At 45.3% G+C, this 16,670-nt stretch overlaps 1 protein-coding gene across 2 annotated transcripts in view; it reads right to left on the bottom strand.

Moving 5' to 3' along the window:
- The window catches only part of ABCA1 (ATP binding cassette subfamily A member 1), a 154,841-nt gene that overhangs the window by 88,635 nt on the left and 49,536 nt on the right, over nucleotides 1–16,670 (bottom strand). The window lies entirely within an intron of this gene.

Below are 16,670 nucleotides of genomic sequence, written 5' to 3'. Positions count from 1 at the left end.
AAAATTAGCCAGGTGTGGTGGCACATTCCTGTAATCCCAGCTGCTCGGGAAGCTGAGGCAGGAGAATCGCTTGAACCCTGGAGGCGGAGGTTGTGGTGAACCAAGATCACCCTTTTGCACTCCAGACTGGGCAACAAGAGCAAAACTTCGTCTCAAAACAAACAAACAAACAACAACAAAAACGTGTGATACAAAGCTCTAAAACCCGGGTCTGCCAGGCTTTAGGAAAACACATAAACATATATTTAAACCATCAGCCCTATAAAATTATTTGATTGCTGAAGGGTTTCATATGGAATCTCTCTAAATAATAGGACCTCTGGGTACATTTAGAAAAGGCTTCAATCCAGTGCAGCAAAACAGAAAAACCACCGCTAAGAATCCAGAATGTTAGTCCTTAGAGTTGGAGGCTGTGTCTGGTGGTGTCACTGCATACTTCATATCATCTTTCTGAACCTCAGTTTCTTGATCTCCAAAATGAGAGGTTTCTGAGCAGATGCTAGGTAGGAGCCCTCTGACTCTAAAACAGTATGGTTCTCCCTGACTCATTTCATTTGACTGTCTACCTGTTCTCCTTCCAACCCACTCTCCTAACAGCCGAACTTCTTTGTAATAAAGATAAAACCAGCTCATCAGGACCACGTGAACCGAGTCCCCAGGGCCAGGCGCTAACCAACCTCTAGAGGGCAAACGTTGCAAACTCAAATCATTTACCAGAAGAGAAACAGGTTTGATCTGAAAATGGGGCTACAGTGTGAGGCTTAATGTGGACAGGAGTTAATCCACGGAGCTAAGAGGGTCACATGTAGAGATAAAGTAGCAGGAGGGCCTGACAGCCCAGCCAGTCTCTCATCAATGCTGCACGATACAGGTGTATTCTGCTTTAGACAAACTTCAGTAATATTGAGTTATATAGACAGAACGAAGTGAGCAAGATTCATATTGCTAGGGAAATGATTCTCTGCTACCATTCTATGGCTAGCTCCTAGTTATTCCTCATGACAGCCAGTAGCTGTTCCTAGGCCCAGTTAGTGTCCCTCAGAATCGGTGCTCCTGCAAATGGCTACCTACCTGATGCTTCCCATCACATATGACTTCTACACTGTTACCATCAGGCTGTCTACTGCAGTTGTCAAACCTCAGGGCACCTAAGCTTCATTTACGGAGCACGCTAAAATGCAGTTTCTTGGGCCCAGTCCCTAGAGGTTCTGAAATAGTGGGTCTAAAATGCAGAATGCAGAGCCCATGAATCTACATTTGAATAAGCATCTCTTGTACTTCTATTTTGTTTTGTTTTGTTTTTTTGAGACAGAGTCTCGCTCTGTCACCCAGGCTGGAGTGCAGTGGCTCGATCTCGGCTCACTGCAACCTCCACCTCCTGGGTTCAAGCAATTCTCCCACCTCAGCCTTCTGAGTAGCTGGGATTACAGGCACCCACCACCACACCTGGTTATTTATTTTTTTTTTTTTTTGTATTTTTAGTAGAGGGATTTCACCATGTTGGTCAGACTGGTCTCAAACTCCTGACCTCATGATCCACCTGCCTCGGCCTCCCAAAGTGCTGGGATTGCAGGCGTGAGCCACCGTGCCTGGCTGTATCCCTTGTACTTCCAATGTTGGGGGAGGGAGGTGTGGAGCCATAGTTTAAGGAACATTGTTTTATTTACATGCTATCTCCACCAGACTATGCCTACAGGATAGGGAATATGTGTTCTTAGTACCACCAATGCCCAGATCAGGCCTGGCACAGAATTACTGCCCAATGAAGGGTAGCTGAATATCAAATACTAGGAGACGGGATTAGGAATGAGAAGATTGCAAAAGTGAGCACCATCCTAGGAGATTTCCTTTTAGCTGATCAGGTCCAGGAAGAATCCAAGGGATGTCAGGACCATCCCCAGGCCACACCCCAGGAGTGAACAGGACTGCTAACCACTAGAACTGCTTTCCCAGGACCAGAAAGTGACATCTGGGGTCACCTTCTGTTCTTAGAAGAAACAGGAAGGAAGGTGGGTAAGCTGGTGGCTTCAGCTGAGGACTAGTGTGAAAAGGTAGACACTGATTATTGTACAACAGTGGGGAAAGCACCACCTGGGAGTCAGAAACCTGAGTTCTATATCCAATTATTTGTCAGATCATTTCATGTAGTTGTACCTCCACTGCCTTACCTATAAAATGAAGCGTCAAAAAGGCCTCTGTGAAACCTCCACAGAGACAGAATATACCTATTAGCTAACCTCACTGACCAGGTGGGCCACAGATTCCGCCTGAGCAGAGTCAGAGCAATACATCACATTGCACCAGGGAACTTCAAAACAGCTCCCTCCTTCCCAAGCATGGCGGCAGACGTGTGGGGAGGGTGACCCAGTCCACCCCTGCAATGGGCCTAGGTCATCCAGCAACATTCTCCAGACCAATGAGTGTGCTCAGCATGTTTATAAGACTATTCTGTTATGTCAACAGGCTCTCAAGATGAGAACATCTGGATGTGATCAAGCTCCAACCTCCTATCGGTGAATGCCCCAGATGAGACACAAGAAGAACCCAGAGGCTGATTAAACAGTCAGCAGCTCTTGGCTGTGCATCATGCATAATGTGGTAGGTTGGCTGTGGGGGAAGCAGCAGGGAGTGCCAAAGATCCTTGGCTACAAAGAACTTGCAGCCTGATCAGGTGGATATCCACCCGTGTGGGCTTAGATTAGACTCACACACTAGCACCAACTGGCGTGAAAACAGGAAGGCAATGTGGTGTAGCACACTGATACTCAAACATGACTGTCCATTAGACTCAGCTGGGGGCTTCACAAAAATCCCAAAGCCCAGGCCACACCATGGAGCAACTAATGAGAACTGCTATGGTAAGACCCAGGCATCAGAATTTAATAAAACTTGGCTGGGCTTGGTGGCTCATGCCTGTAATTCTAGCACTTTTGGAGTGAGGTAGGCGGATCACATGAGGTCAGGAGTTCAAGATCAGCCTGGCCAACATGGTGAAACCCTGCCTCTACTAAAAATATCAAAATTAGCTGAGCATGGCAGTGGGTACCTATAATCCCAGCTACTTGGGAGGCTAAGGCAGGAGAATCACTTGAACCTGAGAGGTGGAGGTTGCACTGAGCCAAGATTATGCCTGGGTACATTCCAGCCTGGGTGACAGAGAGAGACTCTGTCTTAAAAAAAAAAAAGAAGAATTTAATAAAACTTCCCAGTGAGTGGAGCCAAGTCTGAGAAACAATGGTGTGGAGAAAACATCAGGGTTTGGGACCAGAAAAACCTAAATTTGATACTGCACTCTACTGTGAAATAGCTGTGTGATTGTGAGAAAGTGACTTTGCCTCCCTGAGCACAATTTTTCTTACCAATGAAGTGATGGTAATAGTGTCCACATTTCAAAGATATAAAGACTAGAAATATTCATCATGGTAGGTGCTCAATATATGGTAATAATTTGTGATTACTGAAAACGATTTTTTTTTTTTTTTTGTGAGAGAGTCTTCCTCCGTCACCAGGCACCAGGCTGGAGTACCATGGCACAATCTCGGCTCACTGCAACCTCCACCTCCCGGGTTCAAGCAATTCTGCCTCAGCCTCCCGAGTAGCTCGGACTACAGGTACACGCCACCCAGCCCAGCTAATTTTTGTATTTTTAGTAGAGACAGGGTTTCACCATGTTGGCCAGGATGGTCTCCATCTCTTGACCTCGTGATCCGCCTGCTTCGGCCTCCCAAAGTGCTGGGATTACAGGCTTGAGCCACCGCACCCAGCCCGAAAAGGTTTTTTCACTCAACTTTGCCACTGTACAGCAATGCCATTTATAGGAAAGATGGGGGCACAGTCCCTGCCCTCAAGGAACTTTCAAGGCTGAAGGGAGAGATAAAGAGGCAAATCAATTCAAGAAGGCAGAAGGAAGGATAAGAAAGCCAAAAGGAGATAGTGAATGGAAGCACTGGCCCAAGATGAGGTTTATCTGTAAGGGCTTCATGGGGAGAAATCAGACTGGAGCCAAGTTCTGGAAAAGGACAAACTCAAAAATCCCAGGAAGCTGTGGCTGAAGAGGAAGGGGTAAGACCTCTCATGACGGCAATGACCAGGACATTTTGTGGTCATAATGCTATGCACAAAGTAGGTTCTCAACAAATGAATGAACAAGCAGATAACTAGAGAGGAGATTTCTAAAAACCTCAGATATGGGAAGTAGGAAGGCAGGGAGAAAGAAGTGGGTAAGGACAGAGTACAGTGGCTTTGTACCTGCTGGTCTCTGTCTTCTCTACTATGTTGTTGTCAGGAAAATGGGTGGAAAGCCAAGAATATCAAGAAAGCCAGATGTCTGAAACATACTTTATCTTCTTACCCCATCCTCATGATATGGCCTGTGAGTCACCTCCTCCAGGAAGCCTGCCCCTACCTTCCCACCCTCAAGCTGTGTTAGGCGGCCAGCCCTTTCTTGTGACTTTTATTTTTTTTGAGACAGAGACAGAGTTTCACTCTTTCACCCAGGCTGGAGTGAAGTGACCCGATCTTGGCTCACTACAACCTCTACCTCCCTGGGTTCAAGCGATTCTCTGGCCTCAAATTCCTGAGTAGCTGGCATTATAGGGGGATGCCACCATGCCCACCTAATTTTTTTTTTCTTTCTATATTTAGTAGAGACGGGGTTTTGCCATGTTAGCCAGGCTGGTCTTGAAATCCTGACCTCAGATGATCCACCAATCTTGGCCTCCCAAAGAACTAAGATTACAGGTATGAGCCACCGTGCCCAGCCTTTTGCGACTCTTTGTGCCCAACATCCTATGTTTCCCACTAGTATCATGCAGATGAAGCTGCAGTCACCTGTGTATATATTCTACTTCCACAAGAACAGAAATTCCTTGAGGGCCAGTAATTCTAAAGCCAGCAGTGCCTGGCACAGAGGAGGCACTCAGTAAATTGGATGAATGAATGAATGAATGAATGAACTAATAAATGAATGAATGAATACAAATGAGTGAATAAATTAATGACCCGATGTGATTGTAATAAATTAATGACCCAATGCAACTGCAACTTGCCAATTGCAGGGAAGTAAATTCACCTTGCAGTGAGTTAGGGAAAGGATGAAGTAGGACATGAACTTGAAACAAATCAAGTGAAGAGGACACAAAAGTTCTGCTAAGCCCACTTGGCCACGTCAGCCCAGGTCAAGAGGAGAGTCAGGTGAGAAGCAGCTGGGAGCAGAGTGGGGAACCAGACAGAGGAAGGCTGAGTCGATTAATTGGTAAAATGGAGATGACAATGGCACCCACCTCATTGGGCTGAGCTAGGTGTTCAATGAAAAAATGTACCTGCAGTCCTAGTATAATGCCTGGCACTGAGGAAGGTGCTTGGTAAAGGATAGCTAATATCATCATCACTTTCAGGAATGACTCATCTGAACAGATTCATGGCTAATTTAACCTTAAAGCATATTCAGAATAGACAAGACACAGAAGTGGTTTTGGCAGCAAAGTTGAGATGCTGAATTTGTGATCTAAGGTATGCACATGTGTGTACGTGTGTGCATATGTATGTGTGTATTATAATACATATTAGCCTGGCTGAGTTCCTAAGACAGAATTATTGAGTTGTTTCTGCTGATAATATCTGTAAAGTAAAGAAAAGGTTGAAGCTGACTGATTTGTCTATTCATAACTTTATATAAAAATAAATCAATCTAGGCCGGGCGCGGTGGCTCAAGCCTGTAATCCCAGCACTTTGGGAGGCCGAGGCGGGTGGATCACAAGGTCAAGAGATCGAGACCATCCTGGTCAACATGGTGAAACCCCGTCTCTACTAAAAATACAAAACATTAGCTGGGCATGGTGGCGCGTGCCTGTAATCCCAGCTACTCAGGAGGCTGAGGCAGGAGAATTGCCTGAACCCAGGAGGCGGAGGTTGCGGTGAGCCGAGATCGCGCCATTGCACTCCAGCCTGGGTAACATGAGTGAAACTCCGTCTCAAAAAAATAAAAAAAATAAAAAAATAAATAAATAAATCTAGTATTTTACAGGGAATCAACAGGAATGATCCTGTCTGCCAGTCACTGGAAGGATAGATGTAGGTGGAAGATGACCTGGAAGAAAGACCAATCATTCCACACAAGACAGGGAATACTTCGTGAACAGGACAGTCATTTAGCCATTTAACTTTGGGCACTGAGTTAACGTGGACCTGGATCTTATAATCAGTAAAATGTGTGGGTTGGAGAAGATGATCTCTGAGGTCTTACCTACAAAATTGAAAGGAACACAGGACAAAACAAAATCAGCACCAGAGAGAGCATCAGAGGGTCTGGATTTAAGGTCAGCTCTGTCATTTCCTGACTGTGTAATCATGAAGCTTACTTGCCCCCTTTTTAAAATCTCCCTAAGCCTCCGCTTCCTTGGATATAAAATGGGGCCAATAACATTCAGAGATTATTGTGCAAACCGAAGATCAAGAACATGAAAGTGCTCTTTCAAGGAAAAGAGCTGACTCGGGTAACTGGAAGGTACGACCTCTGTTACAGGATGCGGAGCTGGGCTACTGCTGCCTGCAGAAGAGTCACTATCCAGCAAAAGATCAAGAGAGTTCTCCCACCATAATCTCGTCAATACAGACCGAAACATTTGATCTGCTGAGCTCAGCCTCCTTGGTTTTGCCTGGAGGAGCAAACAGTGACCTACCAATTAGCCTAGAGCTTCGCTGTGCGTACTGTGAAACAGAGCAAAGGAAAGGGGAAAAGAACAAAAGCAGGTGAAATGTGTGTTTGTGGGCCGGGGAAGAAAGGAGGCAGAACCCTCGGCTTCTTGCCACATATCCTCTGGGACTAGCTGAGGAATACACTTGCATGTGCAGGCGGAGGGCTGTGACACGGATCGGGGTGAGGTCCTGCTTTCCCGCCCATTCGGTGTTCCTTCACTTCTCTGAGCACAGAGGACAGGGAAGGTGGGAGGAGGGAGGAAAGGGAGGAGAGGAATGGAGGAGCTGGGTGGGGGGGAGGGAGTAGAAGGAGGAGAGGAGAGGAGGGAGGGCAGCTCGGGCAGGCGGAGGAGGGAAGCCCTAGGCTGAGCTGAGCTGAGCCAGACCGGGTTACCCTCGGTCAATGCCCTCCAGTCCCCAGCTCAGGTTTCAAGATCTCCGTCTTCTCTTCTGCTCAACATGAAAAGGAACCAGAGCAATCAGCTGCTTTAGAAGTGGGTGGAGGAGGCAAATGAAAAACAAAGAGAAGTAGGGAAAATCACATCAACATTCCAGGCCCAGATGGTCTTCTTCAATGAACCCCTGGGGTGGGGTGGGAGTGGGGGGTCTCCCAGACTGCTAGGAGCTGTCAGCTGGGCAGGATCTGGGAGAGGGAGGCAAATTCCAACTCATGGTTTTAATCAGCCTGAGCTTGTCCAGCCTTATAAATAAGACCTTGAAACACTTCTCTGCCATAAAAGGGCTGGTAACTAATACACTCCAGCATCTTTAGGGTATTTTTTGGTGTTTTGGTTTGTTTTCTTGATGCTCTGCTGTCTTCTTGAAGGACAAATACTGCCTGCTTGACCAATGGCTGAGTGCTCTCTGTGGAGACCTGGTTGTTTGGTGCCCAGGAGAAGAGGTGAGGCAGCATGAAGCAGCTGCCTCCTCCCGTGACTCCTCAGGGCAGGGGAGAGCAGGCTGGGGGTGTGCTGTGCACACAGCCTAAGGACACCCCTGCTGTTGATCCGGGCCTGCAGTTTCCAATTTCCAACCCAGGAGACGCTTCCTTCTCTACAGAGAAGGTTCACCCAGGGATAGATACCAAGACATACTAGAAAAAACTCAGTTCCAGAATTTTCCAGTTATGTGGCCTTGGGAAAGTCAATTAGGCTCTCTGAGCCTCCATTTTTCTGTACATGGAGGTCTAGCTTCCTACATGGGTGGGCTAAGTAATCACTAATGACACTAAGTGTGTTAAGTACTCTGAATGCTGACTCACACATAATCCGTGAGAAAATACAAGCTGAAAATTAAACATGTTCAAAATTAATGTGGATAAAGTCACGAATGACCATTTGTAAAGAATTCCCAGGAGAAACCAGGATATTTAGGGTCATACTCCCTGAACCTTCCGAGGGAGGCATTAGGGAAGACAGAATCTTCTCTTTCAACCAATGGGAAGACCAGAACTTTAGGAAACACATATTCTTTCTAGTGTTTTATACATCATATAAATTTGTATTAGTTCAACAAACTTCTGCATGGCTACAGTACCCAAAATGCTCGTGCTGTGCTTCAAAGGAATAGTATTTTTCTCAGTGCTCCCTGAAGGCAGGAGCCAGCCTATAATAAAAGAGGTGCTGTAAGACTCAGTCCCTGCCCTTGCATTCTAAGAGGAGATGGCCGGAGGGCCGGGTGAGCAGACGGTGAGCCTCCAACCCCCTCTGCCACTCCAGAATTAGTCAGCACTGAAATCAGGGGTGAAAAGAGACATGACTCATCTTCCCCCAGATTACTCAGGCAATAGCACAGCTGCTATGATTTGAACATGTCCCCCCTCAAAGTTCATATATTGAAACTTCATCACCAATGTGATAGTATTAAGAGTCAGGGACTTTAAGGGGTGAGTAAGTTATGTGAGCAGCACCCTCACCGATAGCATTAGGACTCCTCACAGATGGCATTAGGGGCCCTGTAAAAGGGCTTGAGTGGCTTCAGTCCCTTCTGCCAGTTGAGGAGATGGTGTTTGTCCCCTCCTAAGGATGCAGCAACAAGGCACCATCTTGGAAGCAGACAGAAGCCTTCACCAGACACCAAACCTGCCAACACCTTGATTTTGGGATTTCCCAGCCTCCAGAACTGTGAGAAATAAATTTCTATTGTGTATCAATTACCCAGTCTCAAGAATTCCCTTCTAACAGCACAAACAGAATAAGACAATACCCATGACTTACTGGGAGGAGGGAAGGTGGGAGAGGTTACTGGAAGCCCCTAGAATGAGGATTGAAGACCCTGAATGGTAATAAATCACCCAAAGAGCCAGTGCAGTCCCAGAAGGAAAAGATGACCAGGGCGTGAAAGGGCACAATCTGCCTGGCTTTGAAGCTCAGAAGGAGATGGAAGGTAACACTATGACGCAACATTGACCCAAATGAATTTTGGACCTGAACAGAAAGAGAAGAAGAAACAAAGAAGCAACATCACGAAAAGCAAGAAGACAGCTGAGAAGAAAACTCTGCCTGAAGACCAGAGAGACAGAAAGATGAGACAGGATGCCTGGAGGACAAAAGGAGTGAAGAGAAACAGGAAAGACTTCCTCAAACAGAAGGAGCAGAGAGAAGAAGAAAAGAGAGCTTGAGGCATTCAGTTCTCAAGGATGAGCAGGTCTCTCACCGAAAAAATGGACCGGACACTTCAAACGCCACACAACATGGGACTAGAATCAGCCTGAAGAGGCCTGAGAAGTCCAGGCACAAAGACAAACCGAAAAAAGATGAGTTTACGAGTTAGGGATGAGATTCTTCCTAAGGCTGGTCTAAGGAAGAATCTATGTTAACATGCACAATATATAAATAGTTTAATTTTTTTTCTAACTTTTATAATTAACAAAATGGATTAAGGGACACAGTAGTGCTTTGTGGGCATAGAAAAGTGACTCATATTTACCAAGCATTAGGCACACTATCAGTACTGTTTTCCAGAATCTTGAAAAATAGCTTATAAGGGCCGGGTGCAGCGGCTCATACCTGTAATCCCAGCACTTTAGGAGGTCAAGGAGGGTGGATCAAAAAGTCAGGAGTTCGAGACCAGCCTGGCCAAGATAGTGAAACCCCATCTCTACTAAAAATATAAAAATTTGCCATACACGATGGCAGGCACCAATAATCTCAGCTACTTGGGAGGCTGAGGAAGGAGAATCACTTGAACCTGGGAGGTGGAGGTTATAGTGAGCTGAGATCATACCACTGCACTCCAGCCTGGGCAGTAGCACGAGACTCCATCTCAAAAAACAGCTTATAAGGAAAGGTATTATTATGGTTATTCCCATTTTTCAAATGAGGAAACAGATCTGGAGAATATCTTACTCAGGGTCATAGGACAAACAAGTGGTAAATTTGAACCCAAACAGCTTTGACTGCAAAGCTTTGGTTCTTTCCACTATATCAGCAATTTAATGTTTTTAAAACGCTTCATCACGATTTTGGCCTCAAAAGCCGGGGAAGGCCCATATGCTTCCTAATGTTGGAATAAGCAACATGGCAGCATGGTGTGGGGAGAAAATACTGAGCCTGGGAGTCAGACAGACCCCCATTCAATTTACAGCTCTACTCTGTAACCTTGGGCAAGAGGCATTTTCCCTTTGAGCCTCAGCTTCCTCACCAATGAAATAGAGATAATAATACCAATCTGCCCCTAGTAGTGCTGTTTGCAGCTTTCTATGTAATAATATATTAGAAATGCAAAATGGTATCATTATCCGGTGCAACTTAGTCTGTTGAACAGTGTCACTCTGAGATTGCTTTTGGTACCTCAATGCAATAGTGGCCAGGGGACCAGAAATGGGAAAGCTTTCAATGAAAAGCAAACTGGACTCCCAAGTTGCCCTTTGCCACCCACAGGCTATATAAACCTTACGCTGGAAAAGCAGGAAACATGCAACACAGTTCTTGATGTTAACAATTCAAAACTTTTCAAGACAGTCTGATATTTGTGGGGGGTACATGCTGTTCTGTAATCGAACGCAATTGTGTTTTCTATTCCTGTCTGAGTAAAGCTGACCTTTGATCTGATTTAGTTCAAGTAATATTTCAACACTGCAGTAGAGCACTGTACCCTACCCCCACCTGCTTACAGCCCATCTGGGGCCAGGCCCTGGCCCCGATGGAAATCAAGAACCTGGGTTCTGGGATGCAGCCTGGCTTTGACAGGTCTGGGAAAACTCATGGCACGTGGAAAGGTTTCAAAATATAAAATTCTAAGGCCTCAAATCAAAACTTTTGACAAGTGCATACACACAGAACGTACATTGCAATCACCTAAAGATTTCAAAGAATTTCCATTTTAATGACATAATGTTGACACGTGTCACCAGATCTCCCAACAAGATGACACACTGGGGGCCCACAAGGACAGAAAATATAGTCTGAGGCTGCAACTTCAACTGTAGTGGCTGCCTGAATGGGTGAGGGGGTTCGGACGGAAAATGAGAAGTGGCTGTGAGTCACAGGATGTTCTTTCTAGATGGGCCTTGGGAAACATTCCATCCGAGCCTGAAGCCAGGAAATGGAGGAAATCTGGCATTTCTTTCGGAAGCCCTCTTGTCTCCTTTCTCATCCCTGCCAGCCCATGCCCCATGTCCTGTGACTTTAAGGAAGCTTCTGGCTACCCAGAGCTGCTCTCTTTAGGATATAAACAACAGAGCATGAGAAACTGGAATTTTGGTCCCAGTACTGCCCCTTGCCAGCTGTACTTCCTTAGGTAAGTTACTTGGCCTCTCTGAACTTCAGCTCCTTCATGTGTGTAGCCCCTACATTTTACGATGATTGTAAAAATGCAGTGAGTAAAGAACAAGCCTGGTACCTGTGATGGGCCAGGCACTGTTCTGAGTGCGTCCCCTTATTAGTCCATAATTTGCCACAACAGTCCTGAGAGAGATACTATCATTGTCCCATTTTGGGGAAACTAAGGCACAGAGATGTTAGGGTATTATCCAAGTTTATACAGCTGATAGGCAGCAAGCCAGGATTTGAACCCAGGCAATCTGGCTGTCAAGTCTGTTCTCTTAACAGCAAATTGTACTTCCCAGGGAATATTTACAAGATGTTCGTTTTCTACCCACTTCCCTCAACTCCCTGCCACAGTCAACTATCTTGCCATGTCACCAAAGCCCCCCTGCCCCCGGGAACTCATGTCTTTTTGATTTTCAAAAATCAAAGCAGAATCAAAGGTCCACTCCAATGAGTTCTTAGTATTACCAGTAAATCCAGTAGCCTTTGGGCATGACCCTTTTCCCTAAGTAAACATAACCCTGGGGACTAATTTCCAAAAAGTATTTGTCAGAGCCATTATCAGAAAGGCCAAACAAGCTGCGTGCGGTGGCTTGCGCCTATAATCCCAGCACTTTGGGAGGCCGAGGCACCTGAGTTCAGGAGTTCAAGACTAGCCTGGCCAATGTGGCGAAACCCTGTTTCTACTAAAAAGTACAAAAATTAGCCAGGCGCGGTGGCAAGTACCTGTAATCCTAGCTACTCGAGAGGCTGTGGCAGGCAGAATCACTTGAACCCAGGAGGCAGAGGTTGCTGTGAGCTGAGATCGCACCATTGCACTCACTGCAGCCTGACAACAGAGTGAGACTCCAGCTCAAAAAAAATAAAATAAAATAAAAAGCCAAACAAGCCAGATCCATGCCATGAACATATGAGAAGTGGCAGCTGAGCCACTGACTCCACACAAAAGTCGACTTGAAGGGAGAGAGAAAATCCAGACCCAAGTCAGGATGGCAGGCTGTTCCCCCAGATCTCTCTGCCAGTCCTGTCCCTTTCCACCCCTTGACCTCAGCAAGGTGACATGTCCTCCAAAGAGGTCATCTCCATCCCAGTGACAAAATGACCAAATCCATGTAAGCTTCAGAGAGCTCCACATCCTGAAAAAAAAAGGGCATTTCAGAAGCCCCCAAATCAGGAGCCACAGCAGGCCAGTCCTCACTGGAGGTGACCAAGATAAGGAACTCCAGGTCATGGCAGAGAACCATGTAGAATGTGTGCTATTCAAATCAAATCAGAATAGCTCTCATGGAGAATGCCATTCACATGGACTGCGGTGTATATGGACCCCCAGAAACGTGTGACTTGTCAGCACTAGGTGCAGCTTGAAAGCCATCCCTACCTGTTCTAGCCAAACTCAGCAGGTCTAGAAAATGATCTGTGAAGTCCCACAAAGCACTCACTGGGCTTCTGGAGTTATAAGGCACTGCTGTGGCCATAACTTCAGACAGAGCAAGACACCTGCAGAGCTAAGATCTTGACTCAGAAGTTGCTGAGTTCCATGTACAGTGGAGAGAGGCTACCTGGCTTCCAGCCAAACCACAGAATCCACAGCCCTGCCCACACCACTTGGGTCAAAAAAAAAAAAAAAAAAAAAGATGGATAATTTCCATAGGATGCCCCATAAGTCTAGAAATTGTTTCTAGACCAGCATGAGCAATGGCAAGGCTGAGGGAATAGCTATGGGGGATGTAGCAGTGGACACAGGCCTCGCTAAGTGTGGAAATGGGGCACAGAGGGGAGCTGGGGAACTTCTGAGAGGGGATGTGAGGATAGCCTACCCCAGGAAGGCAAGAGGCTTCAGCACATGCACTTCCCAACTACAAGCCAAGTAGCAAGTCCCAACCACCACATGGAGGCACCTGCTCAAGAGAGGACTGTGTCCACAGTGCAGCCTGGAGTTGAGTGACAGTCTGTAGTCAACATTTCAGGATATGGGAGAGGAGCAGGCCTTGGGACCAAGTGAATGTCTGAGCAGAAATGTTCAGTAGGAAGCAGACTAATGAATCCATTAGGTATCACTAAGCAACACATTTTCAGTAGCTGAAAAGGAAATACATAGTAAAAATAAGACAGCAAAGGGTCACCTTCTCCAGCCCAGCCTTGATTCTCAGCAGCAACAACCCATCAGAAAGGCCTTAGCTTGGGCCAGTCTGCTGCTCACCCCACCTGAAAATGCTAGATTCGCCGGAGAGGGGGCACAGTGATGGCAGGTGGCTTGGAGTGGGGAGTGAGGAAGACTCCAGGGGAAGGGAGGAAGCTTTGGAAGGGGAGCAGTGCTTCTTGCCCCACCATGACCTGGCAGGAGCAGATGCAGGTGGGGTCCTGAGGCTGACATAATTTGGTAGGGGACTCTTTTAAAAAAAAAAAAGGAATTTTTTTTAAAAATCCTACTTTTGCAAACTTTACAAAAACATACCACTGTGTAAACATATTGCTAAGACCCCCAGAGAGAACCCTGAAAGGGACTATGATAAATAAAGTATTTTTAGCTTCCCAGTAAATCTACTTTAGGCCTCTGGGCTGATGGCTGCCCTTCTAGTAAAGTTCTGGGGGGTAATTTTATGAAAGAAAGAAGGCCAAGACCCAAGACGTTTTGAAGAACTTCTGTCATCATTATATTTGTAGGCTCTGTTGACCTGGGTTCACACAAGGGGATAAATTATAAAATACATTTTTTTAAAGCACTTTTATTTGACCCTCACAATACCCTGTGAAGGACAGGTATTTTATTTTCTCTCACCTTCATCCCACAAAGAGTCACTAATGACTTACCATGCCCCCGCTACCATGCTGAGGCTTGGGACAGAACCACGGACAAGGCCCCCACCCTGCCCTCAAGGGGCTACAGTCTAGCGGACAGCTGACATCCTGGGTAGTCCCAGGTGATCCCCCATCCAAACACTAACCAAGTTTCTGGCCTGAAGTATTTTCTGGTTGTTTCATCAAAGTTCCAATATCGAGGCAAAGAAACTTGAGGCCAGAAAGGCTGAACAAATGGCAAAGGCCAGTCAGCCAGCCAGGAACAGAAGGGGAAGTAAAGCAACTTGAATTTATTACGTGTCAACTGTGGGCTATGAGCTTAGCTATCAGTCATCCACAGACATCATCTAATTTAATGCTCAGTGACCCTCAGGGCAGCTAATCTTTAGGTAAACTCTGGGCCAGAAAGAATCAACACATGACCACAGTTCACACATAATGAGGGATGGAGCATGGATTTCTTCCCAAAATGAACCTAACAAAGCTCCAAACTCTTACTCTTATACCAGTGTTTTCCAATCTTATACCAGTGTTTCTTCAATCATTTACAAACTACTCTTACAGGTTTTACCATAGTCACGTAAAATGATGTTTCTTTTGAATTAACTTTAATTATTTTATTACTGTTGAACATCTTCCTAAGCAATAATTTCCATGAAATTGCAACTTTATGTGGGTTAAAATCAAAAGTTCTCATCTACATACTACCTAAAATCATGCCAGACGCCATACAAAACTCACCCATAGAAACACTCATATCTGCCAGTCTGCAAAAATGCAGACATGTCCCTTTCCCTAGGGTTTCTGAGAATTCACCCAATTTTTACATCTGATTTGCAGTCATCATAGGTATTTAAGATGAATGAATGCTTCTCACACTGCCTTGAAAACATTAATTTAGCCACCACTCAACTTGTGTGCCTGTACTCTGGTTTAGGAAGAAAATACTAAAATGTCTAAAAGCTTCCAGTGATGAGAAAAGCGTGTGAGGCACCTCTGAAAGACTTCCTCCTTGGATTTCTTATTAGCAAGATTTCAAGGATAATTAAAAGATTTGTCCCTGGTTTAATTCCTGAAATGGGAATTCTTCCCAGTTGGAAGATTATTAAAACGGCGCAATAGAGCACTACGGATGGAGAACTGCCTGAAGCAGCAGGGGGTTTAGCCGTGATTTATTCCCAGAATATCCCTTCCGTGGTTGTGTAGGCTTGGGACAGTCACTTCCCTCTTCTGGCTCAGATTCTTCTCTAGGATAGAAATCCCATATGGAAAGCGGCCATATTTGTTTTGTACACCTCTGTGTCTCGGCACTTAGAATAGTGATTGGCATATAGGAGACGCTCAATAAATACTGGTTGAAAAACTGAATCAACTCATTTATCTATAAATGAACTAACAGGTCTCTAAGGTCTCTTCCAATAAGTGGAAATAAAATAATGCTCTACCCAAGGAAATCATGAGAGTATTTGAGTAGAGACCTCCATATCTACAAATCATCCGTGGATAGTCCAATGAATTTAGCAGATACAAACTGAAGGAAAGAACAAGACAAACTTTCCAACTGGATCACAGAAGCAGGAGCCCCGTGGCCTAGGACTGATTACAACATAGCCCTAAGTGGTAGCATCTACAGGGGATGTTAGTCTCCACTGGACTGATCCAAGCTTCAAGTCTTTGTCCCACAGTTATCAATGACTTGAATGAGGCCAAAGAGAGTTTTTATCCCATTTCTAGATGACAAGAAAGGAGTAGCAGATATAATACATGGAAAATCAGAATCTAAAACAGTTTTGGGAGGATGAGATGGTATAGGGAATCCAAAAATGTAAAATAGAAAAAAAGAAATTTTCCCTTTAGTTCAAAAAGCCAATAATACAACAAAGAAATTAGAACAAGTAACTTGCAATTCTGCATATTTAAAATAATTGCGATTTTGTTTGAGTGCATGTGGAATATGAGTCAACGAGGTGACGTAAATGCCAAAATGCCTAATGCAATCTCAGATTGCATTAACAGAAATGTAGCACTCAGAACACAGAAGGCAAAAATCCCTTTCTCTTCTGTGCCGGATACTTTTGTAATTTCCAGTAAACTTCAAGAAGCACATAGATACACTGAAACACAACCAGAGGAGACGCAGAAATGGGAAGGAAAAGCATTCCACAAGAGGAAAGGAGGCCATTTCACCTAAAAAATCATGGACTTTGGGAAAATAGGGGGGAAAAAAACAAAACACAAGAGCTGTCTTCAAATATTTAAGAAAAACAGAATTAGACTTGTTCTCTAGAAAGCATAACAGGGTAGTGAATATTTTCTGACAATTAGAGCTGTCAACACCCAGAATGAGCTACATAGTGAGAGGTAGGTCCCCGCCCTGGGAAGGTGGGTGTGTGGTAAAGGAGGTGA

Source organism: Cebus imitator, unplaced genomic scaffold (genome assembly GCF_001604975.1).
Source record: "Cebus imitator isolate Cc_AM_T3 unplaced genomic scaffold, Cebus_imitator-1.0 Scaffold51, whole genome shotgun sequence".
Classification (NCBI taxonomy): domain Eukaryota; kingdom Metazoa; phylum Chordata; class Mammalia; order Primates; family Cebidae; genus Cebus; species Cebus imitator.
This window is presented reverse-complemented; position numbering and strand designations above follow the sequence as displayed.